We start from the raw sequence: 20,443 nt of genomic DNA, 5'->3' as shown, positions 1-20,443 counted from the left end.
ATTTATGTGTAATAATTACCTCATTAATTTGTTAAATACACAAATGAAGGTTATCGGTAGATCGCTAGACCGCTTTATTGTGCAACTGTAATTTCTATAATATAATTAAACTGTTTTTTTTACATTCAAGAATCATATCCAAATAGAATTTTATTGTAGCTTTGAAAACATTTAAAGAATATCCATTATCAGATTCGACGAAATGTGTGCGAATCAATTAACTATCAAGCAAATCGTTTTAATCGATTCGGAAAGATAGCTACAATTTTCTGAGAATCATTTCTTTGTAGACCTTCGTTAAGGACTTGGGCGCACAAGAGTCTATATTCAGAGAAACTTTAATCTCATTCAAAAATTACCTTCAATTTACAACTTCAGATGTACGTTCCATATTATACAGTTGCAAATTACTCCATAGCAACCCTTACGTCAGCTTTGTTTATCTTTAATCACCCTTTACTTTTTCCCTATTCCACCCCCCGGCCGCTGAATTTGAGCGCCGTGGATTAGGGCACCTAAATAACGGTCGGACCCCGGATAAAAAACCTTGTACGTGAAATAAACTGTGACACCCAACGTAACATATTTGCATAATAACCTTTTGTAATACGTGGGTCTTCGAGGAACTTATATTGGTTTATAAGAATATTTTATAAGGAATTTTCATACATTATTATTAAAACATTGTATTTTTACATTTCTCTTCGCATCCATTTTAGTAAAATGGATGGATAAATGAAACGTATTATGTGTCTAAGCAATATAAAAACAAAACGCGCACGCAATGCGCGTAGGTTACCATGGACAATGAAGAAACGCAGACATCTTATAAAACCGCTATTTTTATATCAGAAATGGAAGCTGTACAAGGGTTAGCATTTGCTATCTAACCTTTTTTATCCAGCGAATACTTAGTAGGAAATATGACAAAATTTGCATGTAAGAGGTTTCCTACGAAGCCGATATCTTCGTGAACTTTATGAACGGCGACACCCCACGGTAAACGGAATTATGCGGTCGCACGCCGCAGGTTTCCTTAACCCTTTCAACCTAGCCCGTGATTTTGCTTATCTCGTGTCGGGATCGAGGAATTTGAATACGATTTGGTCGCGCTCACCCCGGGAGATCGCGACGCTTGTGCGAGCGAAAATTTAAGAACCCCCCTCCCTCAACAAACATCTCGCAATTTTCAATTGTTTGAATAAGTGTAAAAGATTTTATTCTATTGTTTAAAACGTTCGAGGATTACATTTAAGATGGTTTACTTAATGATTATTTTATTGTTTCAAAATTATTTTAGAACATCCAATAAAATCATTATTTTAGCAAGGGTTGAATTCTTCTCAAATTAAACGCACAATCATTGAATGAGGCTGAGGTAAAGACATTTTATTGCGTTATTTTGTCAATATGCGAGAGCTGTATTTATTGTAATCGGTGTAATAATAAATACCGCGTCAATTTATAGAGCTGCAACATTAAGAACAATGCGCCTTTTATAGTACCGCCGCTACTTTTAACGATAATTGTCGACTGTAATAAAATTTTAATGAATCCATTGAAAAATTCAACGCTCACTGGTTATTATTTAATTCCTGACCGTATGAACGACGTTGGGGAATGTGGTAACAAAAAATATTAAACATTTTAAGTCGCATTTAATATAGACTATTACAACTAAAAACAAATGTATAATAGCATTTTAAGAAAATCATGCTTATTTTGCGTAACTTACGTAGAGCTAGGCGTAGCTGTAATTTCCAAGCAAACATTAAAACAACTAACATTTTAATAACTTATATTTTATGTTTTTATATGTATTTATCAATTAAAAAATCGAGTATCTAGATTTGTTTTCTATAATTTATGATACATAAGTAATACCTTTGTTTGTTCAACAAAAAGATGTTATCAAATACTCTACGAATTTGTACGGTTTAAATGTGTTGCCTAAAGGTAGATCGCATCTACATGACTCTTTGACGATCATATTCATGTGACTACGCGATTATGTGGTCGGGTATCTCTATTGTTGCCGGTATAATTACGACCCGATATATCGCCGTACCCAATTAACATGTTAGATATTAATTTATATTACGGTCGAGTTAACGTGTAATTAATCGATATTGAAATATATTATTTGGATAATGTTTTGTATGGAAATGTTGATATGATACGATGTTTAGTTTAGGATATTTTAGAATTTCATTTCTGGAAATCTAATTCGCTAGTGATGTCAATATGAAAATAGAAAAGTATGACTTGTTAATCATTTTATTATTAGCTTATTTAAAATGTCTGTATTTTAGATAATAAAAAAAGCTATATGGTACAAAATGCGTTACCAAGAATATAATTTTCTGGTCGTCCTCTAGAGTAATCGTAAAAGCGATTTTTATTTAAGATCTAAATTTAAACGTGATGGATTAAATACAAATTACTAATTGAAAGAGATTATTGTATATTTCACTTATAAATAAAGTCAAAATCTAAGTATGTAGGTATAATTAAATAAAATAATAATAAATCACACTCCAAGGATAGAAACATGAAAATCGTTTTATGGGGCCTTTCTCAATCTGTCCATAGAACATTTGGGGCCAATGTACGCGGCATTGATATCTGTCAAATGGACAGAAATAATAAAAAAAAAACGACAGGACGACGCGTCTATGGAAGTTCGAAGTACAGCCAAATGATACCATTAACTCAATATACCGCAGGGGAATGACAATGAATGGCGCTGACGAAAGTTTAGAGTGGAATACTTTGCGAAAGTTCAATTAATTCAATAGTTTTTTTTACAAAATAAATTTAAATATGCTTTACATGACTTATATGACAAAATTATTTACAATGTTCCAATTGTTACGTTGAAGAATAAGTGTAAATTTATTCATAAGTAATGTTTTTTTGCAGTAAAATAATAATATGTACTTTAAATCAAATTGTTAGTTATAGTGTAGTTAATAATTGCATCTTATCCATAATTTTCTATCGTAAAATCACGTCCATGATGCCAAACCACAAGAGCATTTGGAATACGTATAAAGTATTGTGTTAATATGACATGATTAACGCAAAATTGTGGCACAGATACGAGCGATGCGATACGGGTGTATGGGGAGATGGAAATTCCTCTTTTCGATATACATTTTGTATTTCAAAAGGTTTTTATACAATATTTAGAAATTTTCGTGGTCATTAACAGATTTCCTCTATTTGTTGTACGAAACATAATATTAGATTTATGTTTAAATTGTTCCTGTTCTTCCTTAATACCGTATTTAGTTATTTTATTATAAAGTAAAATTGACCAAGGTTTTTTTACCATTGTATTTTTTAAAGATTGTTTATCGAATATACACAATAATGACCTTCTGTAACTTCATAACAACTCCGGCATACATTCTTAGTAGTTTAAATGCAAGCGAAGACAATGAAGAACAAAGCCAGTGCTTAAGATAATGGAAATGTTTCTTTTTTATTTCGTTAACAAAAGCAGTTACTAAATATAAATAAGTTTACAAAAATGCTATGTGCTATTCTTCATAATGCACTCAAGAACTATGTCAACAGAAAAGAGGAGACTGTGACTATTTCAATAGATATTGAGGCCTAAATAACCTTGAATATTTAATACCATTTACGTCTTTCTTTGCTGGCTTAAATGTATATTTTTTTATTTGATAATTTCGATAAATAGATTATGTGCATATAATTTTAATAATCTTATGTTTTTCTTAGCTGTCTAACACAAATAATGTTTCACATATTTAGAGCACTCACAACGTATAATCCGACTAAAGGAATAGGATTATTAACTCCGATAATACAAATCTATTTACCAAAATAACTGCGACATCGGAGAGGAAATATGAAACAATATTTGAGTATCCCGCACGCGGCCCGAACAAATAATGGATTGTTATGTCAAAACTCACTTTACTACAAAATAAATAAAGATCGAAATTACCCTGTATATTTTATCATTATTATAAATATATTTAAAATAACGTTCGAGCCACTAGTCACGGTTAAGCTTAAGCCGGTTACGTCCCTCCCTATTTTCTGATGGAGATTTATGTCAGGGGATCAAAAGTTTCGAACCCGCACACTACAGAATCACGAACTTCGCTGGTGTGGGTTTCGATCCTCGCTGCCAAATTTGCCTTACAATCACCTACTATACTCTGTCACATGTAATAAGTAAATACTGAACTTTTTCATATCAGAATACGTCATATGTAATTGACAGACAAATGACTATCGGTAGCTCATTCTCTCGTAAAACGGTTAATTTTAGTGATACAACGCAGTCAGAGATGACTTTACGATCCCCGATTTATGGTACTATGAAGTACTTCGCACCACAGTATCGTATATTCAACTACGCAACATGCATCGTTGTAACACGCATGCCAAAGACCATATGTTATAATTTTACTGGAAGGCTTGTGGATCATTGCCAAGTTATGGTTCCGCTATTGTTAATCGTTATCAACGTTTACTATAACATAGATTTATGGACGCCTGGCCGCATCGTGTCTATAAGTTTTGATATCATGTCACATCTAGTTGAACTATATCTATGGAAATATTTTTATATGGCCTGTATACAAAGCAACGACATCCCCACACTGTTAGTAGTTAATCTGCTCTCTATGGTTCTTGTTTATTTATAGAGCATTGTTTAATGGTTAGGGGTGACTTTCATTGTATCGTATTAAAGAGACATTCATGTTTCCAACAGACATTTTTTATATTGCCTTCATTTATATTTAACTATATTTCGAACTAAAACCATCAGAGATTAATATAAGTTTGCTTATTTAAAATTTATCTACAAAATCAAGTAATTGGTATCCAATTTCAGTTAACATTTTAGACAACAAACTTTGATTGACGGACATGTTTTTTTTTACTAGTTAACATACCAAAGGTGCCAAAGCTGTCAGCAGCATTCAGAAACATTACACTGAAAAATTGTACCACACATATTTATCATCGACAAAAATAACACACACAGAAACTCCAATCTTGTTTTTGAATACAGTACGCTTGATTTAGCAAGAATAACATAAATCATCATCAAAATTGTAAGGAACCTCAGTTTGTTTCCATTATACGCAACGTCACGAACTTCTCGCCGCGCAAAAGTTAGTTCATTGTCATAAATTCTAATAAGAGCTTGTTTAGTTACCTCGTGAACTTATGCTTTTGCTCCCCATTATCTTGTACAAGCAACTACGAAGAATCGTTATGCAGTAAATTAGGCTTTCTACCTACTAAAAGTTACTGTTTATGTACACACATTGAACACATACGCTACTAATATAAATTAAACTATGAGTAACACATTTTGTATTTTTTAATTGAAATAATTTATATAAAAATAAAGGATCCTTCATTTTGATTAGTATCTAAGGAACAAAAATAGTTTAATAGTTCTGGTAATTTTATTATGTCGTTGCGGAGCTAACAATGGAAACAGACACGACAATGCTAAACATAACTCACCAATACAACTAGTTATGGCACAATAAATTAATTAGTTCGGTTAACTTGTATTAGATGCCTCATAGCGTAATTGTCTTACTCGTAGAATGTCTATACAATATACATAAACATATATAGTATTAAATACGTTAAATGCTTTATATTATTTAACTGTATTAAAAGTTTTGATTTATCTAAAAAAAAAACACTATTAATAGATACAAATACGTTATTTTTTACAGATACATAATGTTAGGAATAAAATTAGTACCGTGCTATAGGCATAAACTATATAAAAATATGTTATCGGCATAAACGTCACGTCCCTAGCTGACAGCTGTCAAATGTCACTAGAAGTATGGATAGATTTGGCGCGCATCCTAAGTCTTGACGAGAAGTATTGCTCTGAGTTAAAAGCGACAGTATCAATTAAATAAGTTGTCTAATAATAAAAACATTGCATTGATTACTACATTTAAGTTACTATTGATGTATCAATAAATAACTAAAAGATGATTAGTATAAAAAATAACTAACAGATTCCGAAACATTGTGTAGCGGCAGCAGCACGTACAATAACAGCCAAGTTTCAACATATATGAGTACGGGCTCGCACCGATGAGCCGGAATTAAGCCGGCTCAACAAAGCTTTGATTGTCAACTCTATGTATACAAATATACATTGATACATATATACAATACAACGTACGAGTTAATTGCTCAGATCTATAGTAATCAAGCATAGACAGGGAAATGTATGTATTAGTCTGTAATTACAAATAAGCCAGTAATGTTCTAACGTATTGGGCTACAATCATGTTAATTGATCATCCTTCACCTATATTGGTAAATGGTATACTAAATATAGCTTTATGACGTCATGTATTCATATATCTTTACTTCAATACTAAGATTAAAAAGAGGAATGATTTGTATTTTTTATGTATTGAAATAACTCAAAAACTACTGGGCCGATTACAAAAATTCTTTCACCATTAGAAACCTACGATATCAGTGAGTAATATAAGCTACAATTTTTTTTTTAAAACACCCAAGCGAAGTCGCGAGCAACAGCTAGTTAGACAATAAACTTAAAAATAAATCATATTTGATAATGAAATTATCTCACGAATTCAATTTACTATTTAAAGTTTAAAAAACTAAACGAAGTATTAAGTTCTGAATTATGGTAAAAATAAGTCGCTTTACAACTTGAGGGAATTAATAGTCGTATCATATATGATCGATGTATAGATTTCCTTTAGAAGCGAGCAAGTGCAGCGTAATTGAATTTAAACGTGCCGTTGTCAGATATACCGCTTAGAGACTTTGATATCAACACAAGTGAATGTATGACGGGATCCGATCAACACAGAAATCGTTTTGCAAATAACACAGGATTAATAATCTGCACTAATATAATAAAGAGGAAATAATTATATATTTGTATGTATTAAAGTAACTCAAAAACTACTTGGCCGATTCCGATTCGATCCGATTCGATTCTTTTACCATTAAATGTATCTTACATTATCAGTAACATAAGCTATATTAAATTTCACGCGGGCGAAGTCGTGAGCAACAGCAAGTATAAGATAAACGTAGTTTGAACAAAACTAACGTAACCTTTCAGTGCTTTTCAGATTCATGTAGTTTATTGTATTATGTAGTTATTTAAGTCATATAATTTCTTTCGAACAAAACCGCAGGAATAAACTATTTTATTATATGACTCATACAAACAAAACGTACTATTTTCATTGTCGTTAAATTTGTTTACAATTAGTTTTCCTAATAACATAGGTACTAAATTGAAAAAAAAAACGAAAATTACAGTAGCGAGTAGGAAATGAGTGTGGTTTCAATAATCAACAAGAGTCGTACACGCTACCATATAGATTGTATCACAATAATTGTCGTTAGAGTCGGTCGTTTGCATGAAATAATGCTTAATTTCAATTCCGTGTGCATTAAGTACATATGTAAACTTGTGTGGAACGTTGCCAGTAAACTTCGATACACATCGTTATGAGTCGGAAAGCTTGCGTCGCGGTCGCGAGGGTTCATGAATGGCTTCGATGCATTGATTATGCTAATTTTATTATCGAAATTTCATTCGTCACGACTGTTCACGGACGCTTTTAACTTGGCGTCCTTTGCGATGCCATACTGCATAACAATAAAGACAGTAATAAAGGCACTTTGGTATTTCATTGGTTTCATACGATTGCACTCAGTTATAATAAAACTAACATGAACTTAGTTTTTGTATGTGAAACGCGTAGAGATTAGGATCTCTTAGCATTTTGATAATATAATAAAACAGATGTTAGACAGATGTTTAAAAATGCCCTTAACTCAATCAGGTTGGAGATTTAGTAAAGGTAACGTAAAATATGAGAAGGAGTAATCATATAAAAGATGTAATGTAGACACAAGTCTCGTGGAGGCTTCGTCGCGTCGTGACCTATATCATACGCTCTCGATGGATAATACTTAAGATAAGACCCTCACTCTGCTGCAAGGATTAACCTGATACATTTTTCCTATAAAACATCCACATATTACAATGTTTATATTATCATTAAACAAAAACTATTTGAATCCAAGATCAGGTTATTTGTTTATAAATATGCTTCATTACCATTCAGTTAGTACGATTAAAGAAAACAAAGTGAAGGAAATATCCCATGTATTATTAACTCATTACGGTAAAAGAGAATTTCATTTCACGTATATAACCGACTGTCAGTATACAAACAGAATTATCCGCTTTCGTTGCCCCGGGAGTTTGGTTCCCTTCGATTCTATGATAAACAAACTTATATCGGCGTAAAGTAAACACGATCGTAAATTTTACAGCGTTCGAGGTTCGGGAAATTCTATATCAAATCAAAATTTTGTTTCTTATACATCGTTTTACATTTACCATTTCCTGTAATTTACTTGTATTTTATAACAAGTAGTAAATGTTCGACAAATATTTGAATCTAATGGAGTTGTTGATAGTAGAAAATTTATTAAAAAGTTGAAAGAAGGACTCGTCAGGAATAAAACAAACTCTATTGGTATACTTTCTATTCTTACACAACGTTCAAAACCTAGTTATTGCTATACATTAAGCATAAATCGCAACAGGTCTAGTCCCTAAATGCGTTTGACCATGCGAACGTTTAATTTTTTCATTAAAAAAATCATTACTATTCAAGAAACAGAGTAATGTCCGTAGTTAAGTCATCATAAAGTGTGTTATGAAGCATATACTTAAAGTCGAAAAAGTAACACGCTAATGATGAAGATAAATTTCCTTTGTGTCGCGTCCGGGCCGGATTTCGATCTTACTCGCGTGTTGTCCGCTCCTTAATCTGTAGCCCATTAACATCGGTCATTAATCACAGTTTTAATAACAATTTAACCCGGACTGGATTAATATATCTTCATTTATTCACGTGCAGCCGGCGACGAGTCGGAATCCTCAAACTTTTATCATTTAAATTTCACCGAGCATACAAAATCGATGCCGCGACGAATGGATGTTATCTTTCAGAACGCGTATGCGACAACGCACGCAGAACGCAGCTTTTGTTGTTTACCCATTGTGTACAATTAAACATGAAAAGATGTGATAATCTCGAATGTCTCTTTGTATTTTTTAATTCAACATGCGGGGTGGTTGTAAATTATAAGTATTGCATCATCGGTGCTAACGTTTATGTCATACAATGAATTGAGAGTCATGTTTAAACGTAGGGTTGTACAATAATTTAGTCGAGCGTGTGCCCCGCGCAACGATCGCTAAATTCGGGGTGTACCATTATTTATTACACTACAATATTTTGTTGCAGTCCACCGCTTATGGCGCGTATATTTTTTATGAATTACTTTTTATTAACGACCAAAAATGGGTCATTATATTGCATTGTAGCGGCTGGGCTGTAATTAATTATAGCTTCGTATGTTTATTTTTCTCACGAGTCACTTTTCTATACGTGTTTGGAATATTAGATATATGGTAAACCAGGACATTAACCGTATACTTATATTCTGAGATTCAGCAGAGAAGAATTAATTGAACAGAGTGGAAGAAAAAAAAGTGCGAGAGAAATGTAGATTTTTAGTCACAAACACATTGAAAAGTTTCTTGGAAAATATCTTACTGTTATATAGATTTTATTGCCTTTTACTTACCATTAGCAGGCAAATGCTGGGAGTAAAAATTGCAATAAAGAACGTTAGCTCACCCTCTATGGCGCTGAACTGGTTCTTTGTAGAGGGGTAGGAAATGATTGCGCATTCTCATTTTGCTCGGTCCCTGAACACTTCTCACGTCTGTCATCTATCTAGACATACACACTGTTATGTACTAAATATTAATATTTTAATATCACTTTAAGTACTGGACGAATACTGGCAATAACTGACTTAATATCCTGTTTACATTATTCCAGTCCAGCTTATAATCCAGCGTTTGATAATTCAAAAAATGTTTTAAACTTTCATCGTGTATTCCATTTTTGCAGTTGTAAACCAATCCATTGCTCCTGTCTATGAAAATAAAATGTACTTATAAACTATAGTTAATGAGATTTTTAAAGTTTAATACTCGTACGAAGCAACTACTCTTATCAAGAGACACAATAGACTTCGCTTCAAACTTCTAATGAACGTAGACCTTAGTAAATAGGTCGCGAGAACTATGCCCTAATGCTAAAGTTCTTCAACTAATCTTAAGCTCTACAAACTGAAGTAAATCACATAATGATACAAACCATCATTAATGACCTTCACTGACCTTATTGTGGTAACAGTCGGCACATTTTAATTGAGTTCAGAAATAAGAACCGCTTTAATTGTTTGACCCACTTATAAGACCTTATTCAGACCAAAGAAATAAGAACTGCTAGGTTTTTGTCAAACCAAAAGTTTTAATTGTAACTCACTTTTTAAAAATATTTATTGCATTAACAGAAGTCACATCTAGTTGTTTACCTATCATGAACCGACGATCTTATATTTTTACACACTAAAAAAATCATACATTATCGCCACAGGCTGCACTTAATAATACTTAATAATGTAAGCTCAAATCGCTTGGGCTGCCCCGGTGCAAATTACTATTCTAAAATTACTATGAGACTATACAAAGAGAAATCGTTGTATGTTAATCGAATCGATCGAATAGTTCGAATAGCCGGCATCGTCTCCTGGGGTTGTAGCCCCATATTATCGGTTTGCCTCGAAGCTATTTGGGTGAAATGTTGCTAAATTCGTTAATTGGCCATGTCGTCTATTGTCAAATGAATATAATAATGCTACAGTTTTGTGAACCGCTTTCGCCAGATGGTATGCGAATGGAGGTCTCCCAGCGGGACATGCAGAATGCAACGAGACCATTTATGTTTCAAAATTATGCTCATTCTATTTGTGTTCACCTTTCTATTAACTACATGTGTACGTTATGTTGCTTACCAAGTTTATTAAAAATTAATGTAATATCCAGACAATTTCAATACAGTTAAATTTAGTATTGTACTTAAAATTTAATAGAATATAGTTCAGCAATCACATTCTATGAGGTAATTTTGTGCCATGCATTTATGGTATACTAATTGCAAAAAAAAGTAATCATTGCACCTAATACTACTTTTGTAGCATAATTTTTTTTTTTAAATAATCATGCTATTTAATATACTGGTATTTTAACTTACATCCATTTGCTGGCAGTATTTACATGGCTCGGCATGTGTGGGTGCTAGTGCGGACCCACGCGGCGGCGGCGCACCCCTCGCCTTTCATTAAATACATTTCCGCATATCACGCACTGTGTCATTTCCCCTCTAGTTGTGTACTGGTATCAATATTAAATCTGTATCGATATCGATAATTTTTTGACTAACATAATTTAAAGGAATACTAATTTATCAGCGAGATCATCAGCACTGTCGATGAACCTCATGTTAACACTGTTTTACTTTTTAAAGAAAGTAAACCTAAGAAATACAAATAGAAAAACGTACAAAAGAAGATTGACAGGTTACATTGGAATCTTAATTTAACTGATGTCAATCAACTTTTTAATTTTGATTTGTCCACCTTCAGGTAAACCTTATGTTGATTTTTGTTTCTACCACACCTACGCTGTCGATATATTTAAAACAATCATTACATCACTAGAGGCGTAACCATGGGAAGCTATTTGCGGATTCAATCAAATCCACAGAATAGTGTTATTATCAGCTTGAAAACATTCATTCAATGTAAAAGTTACTCATTCCAATAATTGATTTACCTTATGCAATATTGTTAACTATGATGTCATAAAATAGTAAAATTTACATGAAATTACATTTGAATACATAGATAATAGAAGCGATATTTGTTAAACTAATGTATCGAACATTATCTTAAATTCAAAAAAACAGACCAGAAAGTCATATCAAACGATTTTTAAGACTATAGACGAGACGTATACTTTGCGAAATACATCAAGATTGGGTTAAGTAGTACGTAATACAACATTTAGTTTTCTTGTTATTAAAATTTGCTTTAAATTTGCGTTAAATTTCGGTTACCATAGATATCGTTTCCGTCCAAACAATAGCCTTATCATCCCCACATCTATTCGACGTATCCGTTCTTGCATATTACAATTACCGGCATGGGGCTGATACAGCAACTGTGGGGATTTTAGATTCCGTTTATCTATAAACTAAATTGGCTGTTATACAGATTTCGGGAATTGTTTATAATTTTGTTCCCATGCTGTTTCATTATGGCGTTGGGATGCATTTCACTCCCTCGTTATATCCGTTGGCATAGGGTTCGCGTGAGGATTACACTTTATTTGAACATTTAATTTATTTCTCCTCGCTTAATAACATATCATTACTCTTTTTAACGTTTTTATTACCAATAACTGTTCACACAGACGTCAACTGCAAGGTTTACTAACAATGAACGTATTAGAGGGCTTAAACAAACATCTCAACCAACTTAATATGTAACGTTTTACCAACAAATTGTTCCTAACTATTGTACTGAGGGTTATTACAATTATTTAAACAATTTTTGGAATAATGACAGATAAATATGGTTCAAACAACAATTTACGAGTAAGACCTTTTACTTTCAAATGTCTTTCCTATTCTTTGTCTTACCATTTTAAATATGCTATTACAGACTTCCCAAATTCAAAACATAAATTGGCCTGTCTATCAGTAAAAACCCTAATTAATTCTTTAACTTTTGACTTTACAGGATTTCAAGAAACATACGTAGGCTCTAGTCTGACTTGTTACGTAAAATCTAATGAAAATGTACACAGATAATATAATAAAATGAGTTTTGATTTTACAAAAACATTAATTAGCGGTCAATTAAAGATGTACTGATAAATAATAAGGTCAATAAAGAACATCGAATTGTGATTAGGAATGCAGAAAACAGTGGAATTGATTGGAGTGGGATTCAGATGAGTAATAAAATCCCGAGAGTCGTTTTATGGGGTATAACATTTAACGCATGATACGAGAAAGTATAGAGCATAGCATGCTAATTAGTATAGACGGGACCACCAAAGGAGTTCGTTATTAATTCACGAGAAAAGATATTTATTGTAAAACGTTATAATTTTAACATCACTAATTAGACGTCAAATTAGCCGTCTTGTTTTTGATCTACGTTAGAAACAATAATAAAAACCATTTCAGATTGATTGTTATTATTTTAATATAGTTTTTGTGATATCTATTTCGGTTTGTTATAACCCAATTTTAATTTAAAGCTCATATTGTTTCAGAATCTTGGACAAAAATGAGGAAACTGGACTGGTTTTGTTTAAACAGGAAACTTCTTTGAATGCGACGTATTTAAAACGACACAGCAAATACTAATGCATTGTCTCCATTCTTTCTTATTCATGTCGTTGTTTCTGTTTCTCTTGGCTTTTTTATCAAACTTACAGCGAGAAAGTGCAACGGAGTACTAAAAAATAGCTTACTTGAATTTTAACACACATCTAAAATTCAAATAGGGTTTTTGCTGTTGCGAAAAATGTACTTACCTTGTTGATGTTTTTAAATCTTCATGGAATTTATACCTATCTGTTATCTAATGAGATGACAGAAATACTACGGAAGGAATGCCAATGTACAATAACCTTATCTTTCCTAAACCACACAACAATAATTAAGCTATTTGAGAATCGAATCTATAATAGGGTACGCAAAATAATAATACATTATATATTGTCTGTGATAACAGTAATATCTGTTTTTAATTTTTTTGTTTTATAATTAAATTGAATTAACTATTGTGTCCAAGCGTGCCACGCAAATCCTTATATTATTTTCATTCTTATTAGGATGAAAATAATATAAGGAAATAATGATTTGTTGATTTTTGTGCAATAATTGCTTGATGATATATAATATCTCCGGTCTTTTTAATCACAAAAGTATAAAATAACATTCTGATTTTAGTTTTTATTAAAGGCCCTTACACCAATTTATAATTTTACGGGCTTTAAAATGAAAAGTAATGGTATTTAGTATCAAAACAAAACGTTAAGTGCATCCAGCTATTACGGATTAGTGACGCTACGTGATTAATCCCTAACGAACTGAATCGAAAGTTTTAAAGGAAATCCAATTCGATATTTGTATTTTGTGGCGCTTGTATTATTAAAAGGGATAATACCAACATAATACTTAAATTATGAAGACCATAATTTGCTTATAAAAATTTAAAGCTAGTGAATGTTTAAGCTTTTTTTTAAATTTCATGCGAAAAATTTACTCCCTAAAGTTAGGCATAAAATGCATTTGTTTGTTGTTTACAGTAGATACTACTTTTAAATTATTGTCATTTTTATTATATTTTAATGGGAATTTAAAAATTAAGATTAGAGGAATGCAATCATAGAATAGATGACTACATCTCACTAACTCGCGCTGTCTCAATATTTACATCGAGGGAACAAGTTCTCTAAGGTCAATATTACGTTTGACGTACAAATGAATACATTTTGACACAACAGAGCTTCCATTTTGACCGCTGCAAGTGTTTGTTCAGGCAATTCTCGATGCCTCATCTTATGCCACCGAAGAGTGGCGCAGACCGGTTGCTTTTGTTTTATAGCTTACTACCTATTGTAGACTGCTTACGATTTTATATAGTTTTATGCAATACAAGAATAGGAGCATATAAAAATTCAATTCCATGTCATGGTTTAGTTTTTTAAAAGAGTTTTGGGTCTTTTGTATTTATTTTTTTAGAATAAATTAATAATTACTCATTGACTATTATTTACGGAATTCTAAAAACAATAATTCAAAAGAAGGTAAACACGTCTTGTTCTAATTTGATAAAAATCGCCTTTTTAGTTAGAAATAAAATTATTAATTTTTAAAACTTAATACTTACACGTTTTAAATCGATACTGGTGTTGGAAGAAATACAATGTTATGCTCATATATAAAAATTATTACCGTACCCTTTTCAAGCAATAAACAATGTGTATTTTGTTCTGAATCATGAATAAATACATTTTGTCCTCTGCGTAATCTATTTAACGGGACAAGGGTATCATGCAAATTTAATGAGGGCGATAAAGTAAGTTAAGACTTTAAGGGTTGGAACTTCGATTCGCAAAACCGTAACAAGAGATTTCTCAATTACTAAAACATGTGAAACTTTACACGTGCGTATGTAATACAAAAATAATTACGTAAATTTTATACGTAGAAATCTTTATTGAATAATATCATTATATTGCTTCGACAAAATCACACGTTTAAAGAAGTAACCTAGTGCTCACAATTCAATGGAAAATATAATTTAAATAAAAAAAGATTGTAAAACAAAAGAAAACACGAACAACAATAAAGTTCTTATTTTTATAATATAAGGTGGCAAACGAGCAAGCGGCCACCTAAATCCACCGAAATGGCGAAGCGACCGCTGCCCATAGACATCCGCAATTGCAGATGCGTTGCCTACCCTAAATCGACTGAGGAGACGCACATAAAGAGCATTTTCCCTTCCTATGCGTCTTCTCCACCAACAAATCCAGTTTTCCATTTCATCCTTTCCTCTTAGAAAAAGGGACTAAAACCGGGCCTTCGGCACCACACTCATCAGTCGAAACGCGGAATTGCTCCCACTACACGCCTGTCATTTATGTGGTCTTGGTATTACACCGGGTGAGCCGGCTCTTTCGTGCGAAAATGTTAAAGCGGGCTCTAACACTGTTAAAGTAAAGCCTATTTCATAGAATTAATATTTCGCACTTATGAATCTGACGTTATCAAAGGTGGCTATATCTTGCTTATTAATATACAATCGTAAATAGCAACATTATGTAAACAACGTTTATATTGCCACTAACGCATTCACAAAGGCAAATATACAGAAATGTATACATAAATAATCTATTTTATTATTTATTACACAGGAAGTTTGCCCTACTTCGGTTGAATCTCTGTTTATTAAAATTTAATAACACATTAGAGATGTCACAAAACCGACTGTAATCCGACTGTGCATAATTTATTCGGGCCCGATTAACCAGTGTTTATTGACTGTTCCCATTCATAAATTCTATCTCACGTTTTCATTTATAATATCAATGACGTAATCTTTATTTATACTCGAATTCAGTAATATTAATGTTTTTGTCCGCACATTATTAAAAAGAAAACGATTTACTTTTTACGAAATATTTTTAGCAAAATATATAATGAAATTATGAATACTTACACGTTAAACTTACGATGTACGAAATATTATATGTTTTTAATTAATAACACTAAAAACTTCGGTTATAACTAAAGCAATCAATGAATTTTGCAATAATTAAAACTTATCTTCACTTTGTATGTGAAGATTATATCCTCATGTATTAATGTTTGTTGCAGTTTAAAATAATTTATTTAAAGATAGCCTGCGGTTATATACTTCAGTCGACGCGCAAACAAGTTATGTAACGTAAGAACAAAATATGATCCCATTCAACTTCACAAGCGAACTGTAACTTAATAATTCAAAGTCATAAATGTTCACGCAGGCGTTAAGACCGGGTGCTAACTGATCTAGTTTGAACTTCGACTAAACCAGATGGCGCAAGGAACGCGCTTGTTGCCGTAACTAATGTTAAATGTAAAATAGGTTTTACTTTCTTAAATAGTAATAATAGTTTGTGGATTTGTCTATAGCAATTTTCCGTGACTTCAACCGCGGGGAATAAAAAACAAACCTAGTGACTTATGTGTTCTACAAGACTGTGCTCTACATCGGGGCCAAATTTTAATTGAGATTCGTTTGTTTTGGAAACATGTAGTTACAAGCATCCATAAAAACTTTTAAAACATTAGAATGATTTCAACCCTCAAACGAAAAACGTTTTACTTAAAAGTTCTTAAATCATCCGCAGACACATTCCGCTTGTTCGCGGTTAATTCTTTTTATTCAACTCGTGCTCACTGCCGCTTCCCGCGTCAACATTAGAAAGGTTTCCATCGTGTGAGCATAACATTATTATTCCTTACAGCCCGTGAGAACTCGGGGCGAGCTATTACTCATCTTTTCCGCGTCGAGGGCTCGTTTTTATTGCTGGACGTGAAAAATACCAGAAATTTCATCCGGTCCGCTCAAAGTGGTCGGATTAATTCAGAAGGCACTTATTTCAAATTGGATTTCGCTCGCGCCGCCTCTGACGCCGTCTTCATTTCCTTTTAATAGTGTCACAAGCGACCTCCCGTGCGGTCCACGGGAGAGGTCAATGCGAGTACGTTATGCTATACTGACGATCAATAGACAGCATTGTTGTTATTTAGTCTCAAACTAAATGTTTCTGGATCAACATTTTTAGACACTATGAAATTTTGTTTTCGTATTTTCATTCATATGGACTCCTGAGAGAGATGAGACTCCTTTTCTTCGCCAAAATCTCAAAACTAAATCTTTGAAAATAATTTATTCTTTACTTAAATTACGGACGATGTTATCTAACATCATAACTTATCGTTTCGTAAAATAATCAATTATACAAACAAATCTTTCTTTCATCTTTACTTCAAACAATATTATCTTATTACGTAAAAGCATTATTTGTGAAAGCAATTACACCATAAATTCCAACAGTGGCTATAAAAAAATAAAAGAAGTCTCATAACAATACCTCGACATTACCTCTCCACATTAAGAAGGCGTGTCAATAGCGTTGACCTGTATTCTGAAGAAGCTCCCACTAAAATAACAAACTATAGACAAGGCAAAGTTACACAGCGACTGTGTTTACACAAATGCACGTAGGTGGCACTCGGGGGCGCGAATGTCTTAGCTTCTGTTGTTCTGATAAAAACATTAGTATAATGTACTTAAAGGTTTATTTAATATTCAAAATTATTCAACCATTAACAGAAAAATACAAGTTACCACATTTGTGGTATGTGTAATTGAAAACAGAAAGGCTAAACTAACTTCTATTCTAAACTACCGTTTAAATGCTATTGTTATCATTTGATAAATAACAAGATTTAAATAGGGCAGACTGGAAGCCACATTGTCTTCTAAGCTAAGGTTTATATTTGGGAAGTATAACAAACTATAACATTATTATAAAGACCTACCTTTGTCTAGGCGTAAGGCCTTTGTTAATTCCACGTAGCGAACGTTAGAGAACGTGTGTATATGTAAATGTTGCTCTCGATTTCCATTAAAAGCATGAACGTTACAAAAGCAATGTCGAAAGTTAAACTTTGAATGCTGTAAACTTTAATTGGACGTGAAACAAGGCGACGCTAAGTTGCCTCATTCGGTTGAAGCTGTGTAACTATTCAACGGAAACTTGAAATTCGCAACTCAATCGAATCTTAATTTTAACTTCAAATTTTGTCGTCAGTCGAAATATCTAAACATAAATATCTCTGTTTTCAAAAGAGTGATGTAAAGACACTTTCATAAGACAAAAAATAGTATCAATAAATAGTAATTTCGTATTTTATTCTGTACGTTTATTTGTTGTAAAAAAGTAACTTTACAAATATATTTAATTTAAATAGTAGTTTTAAATTAAAGTACCAAACGAATGTAATTACTGGATGCATTAATTACTTCCTCTCGCATCAGATTCTGAATGACACAGAAAAGGTTCGATCGAAACGTTCTTTTGCAAATAGACTGACATTAATTTATAATTAAAACGATTTTACTGTCCAACGCCGTCTGAAACCTGACACAATGTTAAATTCGATACCAGAAATAACTGCTATTAATTATCAGTTTAATTTCGATAATCACATATTATGGCTATCTATATCATCAATTTGAATCATGATTAGAATAATTAACAGTTTCCATTGAACTGTAATTAATTCAATATGGGATAACTGCAATATAGGGCAATAAAATAACTCGTTAATCGATTAGGTATTGTATAAGGTAATTGATTTTATAGACAATAATGGCTACAAGAATACATATCTAAAAATCTAAAATTCATTCAGTAAAAAGCTTTACTTCTTACACTAGTAGAGAAGTACATTGTTTAGTTTTAAATTTCAATCGGTTAATAGTTGTTACTCCTTATGACTTACTTCTAAGAATTGCTAGAGAACACAGTATGATAAGAAAAACAAAGGAATCAAATATGAAATTCCTTCTCTGTACTATAATTTATCGCAGAATTTGTCAATGTGTCTAACGTATTTTTTTTCGTATTCCAGTGCATCTTCGGAGCGCACTGCGTACTCCTGGCTCCCTGATACCAGGATAGAGTTCTCTTCGCCGTACAGCCGCCGCCAGAGTTCCAACTCTACAGTGTACGAAAGTGACTGATGGTGTGACACGTTCGATCAACTCGAAGAAGCGTTACTCTGAACGGACACATAGTGCTATCAAGTGATGCGTTACTTTAAGTGAAAGGTACATCGACTTTACTACGTAAATATAATTTATAAAATCGTTTTTGCTAATGATTGTAAATATTGTTTTGTATCTCATTGTATAGATTAAGTGTTATACGTTATCTTGTATCTCAAGTTGATGATAAATCTAAATTTTATATTTAGGTTATAGTTATCATTTTCCTGTAATTTAAAGCCTAAATCCCCTAATATTTGTATTTCAATAAATTACATTAAAAATTAAACCTCATCCTGTCTAAGAATCTTTAGGGAGTAAAGAAAATTTTCTCATAAATTCCTTGATATTCCTGCATACTTCGGTCCCGAAGAGAGCGAGAAACTTTCGTGTAGTTACCCAAAAATTAATATTTATGACGTACAAGGAATATTGCGTCATTTATGGGAGAAGTTTGTACGTATAACGTTTTATCAAACGAAATTGAACTACAGAAATGTTCATCCTACTATCGGATATCGATAGAAAAAGTTAATGAATAAAATTTATATAAATGTCAGTAGTTTTTAACAATTACTCGGATAAAACATTAATAATACCCTTGTCTATGTCAACTCACCTTTTATTCTGTACTCTAGTCAACTGTTTACATTTATTAACACAGTATTATAACGAAAATTATTTAAGCAATGTAGTTAGACTGTTATGTTTCTGATTCCAAAAAACTCCGGTGTTATAAATGTATGTAAATTTAGTATTTAATGGTCGATTTAAAAGTTCTTAATCTAATATCATTTTAATGTTCTAACAGTTACTTATCTTATCCTATTGTCTAATCGAATTTTCTTAAGAATATATAATTGTAATATTGTAAGACATGACACCACTCTTTGTTATTACTAAAGTCAATGGATAGATTTAATTGTATAGCTAGTTAGGTAATCGATTCGCTGTGATTTTTAGTTTAACATCAACGTCCGTACTAAGAATTTCTTGGAAATCATTCTCTTACCTATACGTATAGATTGTATAATTAAGGTAATTAATAAGAATTATTTTTATAATCCTTCATACCAGGTTT

The 20,443-nt window shown here is 32.2% G+C and overlaps 1 protein-coding gene across 1 annotated transcript in view; it reads left to right on the top strand.

The window, feature by feature from the left end:
• LOC106103153 (protein toll) overlaps positions 1 to 19,525 on the top strand; it is an 80,971-nt gene extending 61,446 nt beyond the window's left edge. Inside the window, exon 2 of the mRNA XM_013282827.1 lies at positions 19,227 to 19,525. The gene's annotated coding sequence lies outside the window, so the exon portion shown is untranslated. The remainder of the gene's footprint in view (positions 1 to 19,226) is intronic.
• The last annotated feature ends 918 nt before the right edge of the window (positions 19,526 to 20,443 follow it).

This window comes from Papilio polytes, unplaced genomic scaffold, assembly GCF_000836215.1.
Source record: "Papilio polytes unplaced genomic scaffold, Ppol_1.0 DF823868.1, whole genome shotgun sequence".
Classification (NCBI taxonomy): Eukaryota; Metazoa; Arthropoda; class Insecta; order Lepidoptera; family Papilionidae; genus Papilio; species Papilio polytes.
The sequence above is the reverse complement of the archived record's forward strand: the minus strand, read 5'-3'. Positions and strand labels throughout refer to the sequence as shown.